This window comes from Rhea americana, unplaced genomic scaffold, assembly GCF_003343005.1.
Source record: "Rhea americana isolate MKP2758 unplaced genomic scaffold, rheAme1 scaffold_112, whole genome shotgun sequence".
Classification (NCBI taxonomy): domain Eukaryota; kingdom Metazoa; phylum Chordata; class Aves; order Rheiformes; family Rheidae; genus Rhea; species Rhea americana.
In genome coordinates this window covers 714440-722357 of record NW_028185173.1, presented here as the reverse complement: position 1 = coordinate 722357, position 7918 = coordinate 714440, and the positions used below count along the sequence as shown (strand labels likewise).

At 33.9% G+C, this 7918-nt stretch overlaps 1 protein-coding gene across 1 annotated transcript in view; it reads left to right on the top strand.

Annotated features, from left to right (window-relative positions):
• The first annotated feature begins 7367 nt into the window (after window positions 1-7367).
• Window positions 7368-7918, top strand: part of AHR (aryl hydrocarbon receptor) — a 59974-nt gene continuing 59423 nt past the window's right edge. The window contains exon 1 of the mRNA XM_085316294.1: window positions 7368-7549. The gene's annotated coding sequence lies outside the window, so the exon portion shown is untranslated. The remainder of the gene's footprint in view (window positions 7550-7918) is intronic.

Sequence of the window (7918 nt, the reverse complement as noted above, 5' to 3'; positions counted from 1 at the left end):
GCCGCGCGGCCGAGCGCAGGTGCCGGCGGCGCTCAGGTGTCCCCTGCGGATGTCGGCGGGGAGCGCGAGCGAGAAGCAGCCCGCGCAGGTGCCGCGCATTCCCTTTTAGCGGGGCTATTTTTAGCCTGTCTGGGAGAGCTGAACCAGTTTTAATCCGCCAATATTGCATTAAACGGTTTTATTCGTTCAGCTGCGACGCAAACGCTGCAGATCCTAGTGATCTGCCCAAGCAGAACAAAAAAATAAACACTTCATTTTTTTTTAAGCACTCTGGGCTCAGCTGATTACCTGAGTAGAGTTATTTCGTGTTATGCACCTGTTGTAGGTTTGAGTCCTAGGCTTTGCATGCTTCACTAAAAGACTAATTTCGTGCGAGTGATCCTCGGGATAGAGGGGGTGATTGACTTGCATTTCAACTGAAAGTCAAGAATCTATAGGTCATAAAGACTAGTTAAGCCAAGCTATAGAGTTGCAAGAAAAATAAGCAAACTGTGGTGCATAACTCAAAAAATCCCTTTGTGCTTCTGAAATGTAATTTTGTAGAAGTAAAATAACTGCCAAGACCCACAAAAACATTGAAGTGAATGAGAAATATCTAATAAAATTATAATTTACATGATATATTTTCAGATTTATAGCAGACAACTTTCGGGGGGGGATGGGAATTAGCTTGAGTGCTTGTGTCTTTCCAGTTGGAGCTGTCAATTTGTGTACATATCCAAATTTTGTGTTAATTTGTCTGCTGAAAAAGTCTAAAAATCCATTCCTTTTCAACATCATTGCTAGAAGATGCAGTCATTATGAATATAGCAATGCTTGCTTTTTCACTCTAAAACAAAATTTTCATTCACTCTGAAACAAAAATTTAGAGTGCTTAATTAGATTCGCGTTATAGATCTGTGTTTTAAGAATTAAATTAGTGCTGCTTTTTTGAGAGGAAATAAGTATGTATTGGCAATATCTGCACGCTACTAGTTCTTAAAGGCAAATAATTTTTCAGTTCCGTCTGCAAAAGGGTGAGGTATTCTGCCCTTCTGGTAAGATGGTTTAGTATCTAGCTTACCTCTAAATTCTGCTTAGTCTTGGTTAGAGGATGTGAAAATTCTTTTATATTACCTTAATATTCATGTAAGTAGTCTTTTTTTCATATGTCTCTTCTTTCTATAAGTTGGCTGAGCTTCTCTCATTAATTGAACTTGAAGTTTGTTTTCTTTTTTTGATCACCAATGGAAACCATTTATCTATTGAGGGTCTTGGGACTAGAGGAAGAGACAATTATTTCTTCTTAAAGTAAGACTGTTCATATTATAATAGCTAGCTCACCTCTAAATGGAAACAGAGGCTGATTGTTACCCTGTCTTATTTGGGTTACTCAAAATTACTGTTATGCAAGATTTCTTTCACATGTATCACTTATTTATTTCATTTTATCTCACTGTGGCTGTGCTTTTTGATTGCTTGTGTGCACAGACAAATCTTACAGAACATTATTAATGGGTCCGAGGGATCTGATATCTCACAAAACTAATTACACGTCATACTTTTAGGCCAAAAGAAGTGGGAGAAGCAATAAGCTATTGTAATTGATGGGGGAGAGGTATGCATTGTTGGTTAATGAAGAGTTTTAGGTTTTTATGAACAGTTCTGATGTTCTGCTTCTTTACCCTGTGGTTTGACACTGCAATGGCTTTAATCCATTTCAGGTTGATATTCCCCCTCAATAAAATTAAAACCTCTTCAAAAAGAAGTTTTAAAATGGAAAAGGTGGTATATTGTTGGGACTAGTACAGTATGTTTTATAGAAGAGATTATCATTCTCCATTCAAAGCTACATATGTAGCAAATAGAAAGAACTATAAGAACTGTGTGGAGAAACAATTTTCAGGCTGTAACAATAGGCAGCAAGTTTATAGAGATGGAAGAAGCTATTCATATAATGCCATTCTGTTAATGGAAAAAATGAAATGGAAGAAATGCTTTTGATTTCAGGTATAAAATCTCTTATTAAAGTCATGATAGTAACTCAAAACCAATTTAGGTAACTTCCCTCACCACTCTCCCTCACTATTTTTGTTATATGCCATATACAGGACTGAACTTGACAGGGAATCTTGAGCTATTGCCCTGACAGTACCAACTGTTGAAATATAATTTTTAAATTTGATAGGGAGCTATAGTACCACAACAATATAAGTTGAAAAAGAAAGGAGATTATGGGAAAACTTAATAGGGACTCTTCCTACATTTCATCTTGTTAACTGGAAAAAAATACAGTAAACAGTGAGCATTCCAGTAATATAGTATGCTACAACAATCACTTTCTTAGAATCTTGCTGCCTTTAAATAATTTCCTCCTCATTTAATGTTTGAACAATGTGGAGTCCCCCTAGTGGCCATATTTTTATGGGTGTGTTTTACACTTAATGAAACTCTGGGACTAATTGATGGCACCCACTTTTTTCTTGTCTTGAATTCCTTTAATCAAGTGGTTATTAACTGGACTTCTGAAATTATATGCTAGTATTACAGTAGAAAGGACGAAAGGACATAGGATTTATTGTAGGCACATTACAGCCTTAAATGAAGAACATACGTGCAGTCTCACCATATAGTTTTTATATTCTTCTACCTACTATGGCCTTAACTAGCTCTGATTTCTCTTATTTTATTTTATTCAGCATTGGTAATGAGTTGTTTTGCACAAATGAATAAATAAATATGGTAGGCAAGGAATGGAGTGGAGGGGCTAGATATTTTTGTAGTATTTCATATACACAAACCTTAGCAGCATGTTTCTTAAAAAAAACGAACTGGATAAGAAATTATAATACAGTTTTGCACAGTGTTAGCTTAAATGCACTTATAATATTAAATTGTCCATAGAAAAGCATTTGACTGGTCAATCCTTAATTAAGGGTACAAATGAAGACAATTATTTCAGAAAACATTGCAAGGATATTTTTTAAAATTATATTTCTTTACAGATGAACTTCCATTTTGGAGGCTTGTTCTGGCACTTCTTGTTTGTTTGCTTTGAAAGAATACTTGATAAGGAAACATTATAGCTGTTTTTAGAGAAAACTCTTATTTGCCATATATAGAACAAATGTATTATATAGAAATGATAACTGGCCAGTCTTTGTGTTCCTATGTAATGTGTTCACTGTAACTTAAAACTTTTTTTTTTGGGGGGGGGCAGTGATTTTTGGCCTGTGCTTTTTGCAAAAGTACATCTTTTTAAAAGAAAATCTGCAACAAATTAAGCTAGCCAAATGTAGATATTATGCTCAGTGGCTGGGAAAATATTTTTTTTTCTTTCTGAATAGCCTTGTCTTCTGACCTCGAACTATACTGAAATATGTTAAACTGGACGTGAAGCTTTCACACTTGGTTAGCGTTCTGGCTTTTGCCGTTAAGTTCTCGGTCATCAATCCATATACCGAGGCAACCTAAGCAAACTGAAGCACTGTTTGCTACTAGAGGACAAACAACTGCGCAGCATCACACATGTAGCACACCACTGATTGAGCTGTGTTAATAAAAAAAACAAAACAAAACAAAAAAAMCCCTTCTTCCCTTCGGTGGCCTAAATCCTTGCTTGTTTCACTAGCCTCTGAGGGAACCATTGGAAATTGTCTCTTGCCCCTTCAAGATAGGTCTACCACAAACTTGGATCAAAGGGATCCAAAGTCTGGGTCATATCTGTCCTTCCCAAATGAATCATCAGCTGAATTTTTATTAATGGTAAATCCAGTGTGAGAAATAAGAGCAAATGCTTAGTTTTCTTTTTTCTTTTTTTTTAATACTTAAAGAAAATTGGAGATATCCTTCAAAAATCTGTAGAAGCACTTACACAGAAGTAACTGATGGATTTCACATTCCTGAGCCGTATTTGAATTAAATAATATACGTAAGAATAACATATGTTTTTGCATGCAGTATTAAAGATGAGATGAAAAATATATGTAGCTGAAAAGATTAAATCTGTCAACTAGGTGAACAGATGTACATTCTTTCTTACGCTATTTTCTTCCTAAGCTATAGAACAGTTCTCATGAACTTTCTAATTTATTTTTTAACATGAGCACTAGAGATATAGTGAACTTTCTTGTGCATTCCTTTATTTCTTGAGCTACCTTCACACTTTGGTCTTGTGAATAGGAGAAAATACTCCTTTTTTTAAAAAAAGAAAAGTTTTTGGTATCCTGCTGTGACTATAAATCTATGCTTTATTTTCTGAAAACTGTTTCAATTTTCTTTTTAAACTAAAAGTAGTATATAAATATTGAAACCTATTTTGGCTTTCTGATAATAAAGACTCAAGTACTTGTTCTTTTTACTTTCATTTTTAGTAATTTAGTATTCATGATGTCTATGAGTGCACACATGGTAAGCACATGTAATTAAAACCTTTGATAAATAGCCTGTAACAGACCTGTGAAAATAGTCAAATGTTATGATGGCAAATTTTTAGAGTGTTCAAACTAGGTCTAACAGTGCTTGCTTGTCTTGCAGCTGTTGTATGATAAGGATTGCAGTTCAGTTGTGAGAGATACTGGGTGTACAGAGACCTCTGGCCTTTGGTTAGAGAACTCAAATTTCCTGTGAGTAAGGTAAAAGATCAAGAACTGAAAGGTCGGCTTAAAATCAATTCCCTTCTTCAGTCTTTTATTTTCTTTTTCCTTTTTGAATAAAATGTGTATGGATTTAATCTTGACATAGCATTTAATTTTCCTTGAAGATAATTTTGTACAGTGGAGCTAGGGCTGTCTTTTGCATTAAGGATTCATATAACGGAGTGGGAAAGGGGTTTAACTCACTACTTATGACCCTTCTTTCTCCTCTTCATTTTCAAGTAGCTTCTATCTTATTTCTTTCAGCATGGAAGGTTCCATTTATGTCATGGATTTTGGTTGATGTCGGAGGATAAAATTAGAGAAAATGGAAGTTTGGTTTGGAGGGAAAGAACATAGTAAGGGTTATGCTTGAAATACCAGTAACTTAATATTCAGAAATGTTATATGCTATGTTTAGAAAATCAGAATGCCTTGGACTAGTTAGAGGTAAGGAAGATCATCAGAAAGTAAAGAAAATGTAATTAGGTTCTAAACTAACAAATTGATGCGTTAACTGCACGACTGCATATAGTTTCAGCATAACTTGTCAAATTGCTTACAGAAGTTTTAAGTGAAGCAGAGGTCAAGAAAATAGAAATTTTTTCTATTTATTGCTGATTTATTTGGCAGAAGATCTGCCAGATCGTGTATGTTGGGAATTATTTGTGTGAGGACCTTTGCTGTTTAATTTGGTAGTAGTGAGCTATTCAAATTGTTATGTAATAATTATCTATTTTAAAATGACAATTTATTATTGTACCTTTTTATTTTTGTCAGTTTAATATACAGACCATATTTATGAAGTTCTATTTAATGTTACTGATAATATTTGCTGATCTTAATTTACTTAGGCTTGTATTTCAATTGTGTTAGTCATATGGCTTGTATAAGTGAATATTCTGCCAGAATAATGAAATCAATCTTAAAATAATTTAGTAAAGCTTTCTTCACACTCATTTGGGACTATGGTAAGCTACAGGTCTTGAAGTCTGGACTTGTAACTGAAGCATGCATCTAACCAAATATTTAGTTCGTCATAAGTTGCAGTTGATGATGAACCAACACAGTACTCTCTTGGAAGAGAGAGTGAGTTTTCTTTTTTTTTTCTTTTTTTTTTTTTTTTCTTGATTCATCTGTTTCTCCAATTTTTCTGATGTTTTAGAATAATACTCCTAGAACTGTGTCCAAGCCAAGCTCAACTTTATCTGGCTGAGGAGTAAGCTATTGGTGCTGATCTATTGTATGTGTGTGTGCCAACAACACTTTGTATTATAGCATTTTCAACTTTCCAGACTCTGGATAAAGAAGGGAGAACATGCCTTCTTTAATGTATAAAAAGAAAGTTACAGTGCTAGTGAATAGGTAGTTAGACTTAAGTACAAATTTTTTTACWAATGATGCTTGAATAAACAATGCTTGTAAAAGGAGGAGTTGAATTTAAACTAACAAGAAGTATATTTGAAATGTAAAGGAAAAAAACAAGCTAAAATGTGCATATCCATTCAATCACTACTTATTTGACTGGAAATTTAAGATGAAAATACTTGAGTGCATGAGTATGGTTCACTTAGCACTAACTATTGGAGCTTTTACAATTTCTAATTATTTTATAATTGACTGAAAGATGAAGCTTAGAAGCAGACTAAATGAAATACTAAAGCAAACAACTGCTCAAAGTATCTATGTTCAGTGTTTTGCGAAATATGTCTTACAGAATCAACACTCATGAAAGTAGCACAAATAGTAACAAACTGTACTATAGACTTCTCAAAACTACAGTAATGGAAAAGTGAGAATTGATTTCTTCTTTAAAAAAGAGCCTGTATGATAAATCCTGTAATGTAGATTATAGTTTATGCAGATAAGTTGATAAGTTTCAGCATTGGCTTGTATTGACTAAATATAATTTGATTGAGTAGGTGTTTAAACCTGTTCATGGACTTTTGTATATATGGGAAGACAACATCTGAGTATCTGGAATTGGACTTAGGGAGGACATGAATGGAAAATTGCAACTATACAAAAATGTTACTATCTAATTCATAACAGAAGGCTGTTTTAATTTTACTTTGTGCAGTGTATGTAAGTACGCTTGTCATGCTGTGCTCAAATGAATTGCTGTTACCTAAGGTGATTTAAAGGATGGGCTTACTGCAGTGTTTAGCCAGAAAGATATTACTTGCATGACAGAGCTGTACCTCTTGTTCTCTTGTGCCATTTTGAATGCCTAATTGTCTAGTAGGTTGCTGAAACTTTTGTAACATTAAACCAACAATAAACTATTCAACACTTAAGAATTAAAGACACTTGTGAGAAGTTGTAATTGAAGTTAAAAAAAAAAAAAAAAAGGTATAGATACCAAGTAAATTTGTATAAATATTCATGAACATGATTGTGTTATCTGTAATACAAATATTTGGAAGATTTCTTTAAGTGACATTTGAGTTAAACTGTAGAAAGCTTGCTATAAACACTAATCCTCTAAGGTTTCAAACGTCCATTATGTGTTCAGATAGCCAACGTAGCTCTTATTGCTCCCTTTAACAGTGAATGTGTGTTGGAGTGGAGTTTTAAACTATCTTAGATTAACTCTGCCATCACCATGTCCAAGGAACATGCATGTCACTTGGGAAAAACATTTTGCATGTTAAATTTTAAAAGACTATTTGTAATATTAGAGTTGGCAAATATTTACCTTCATTTTTGGAAAGAACATACATTTATATTGTTTATTTTTTTCCACAGAGTAAAGCCATCCCCAGCTGAAGGAGTCAAGTCCAACCCATCCAAGAGACACAGGGATCGTTTGAATGCAGAGTTGGATCGCTTGGCTAGCCTTCTGCCTTTCCCTCAAGATGTTATCGCCAAACTAGATAAGCTGTCTGTGCTTAGGCTTAGTGTCAGTTACCTGAGAGCCAAAAGTTTCTTTGACGGTAAGAATTGGGGATTTATTTTTGTTTGGACTGCTTGTAAAATTCTGTTCATGATATGTTTCAGCTCTTTAAGTACTTAAATCATTAAATTTATCTATATTTTAATAGAACATTTGGTTGCATAGTTATGTACAGTGTAACTATATGAAGTAACCTTTCCAGTTTCTTGAAAACCAAATATATTTGCTTACATTTCACTTAAATCATCAATGTTTCAAAGCTTTCCCATTGGAAGTAATATTGCCCTTAATGAGTCTTCCAGTCCTTTCCTTAGCCTTTCAAAGATATTGAAGAAATGAATAATTTTTTTCCCTTCATAAAATTATTACTGTTCAATATATTTCATATGAGTTTTGCATCAGCTGGACA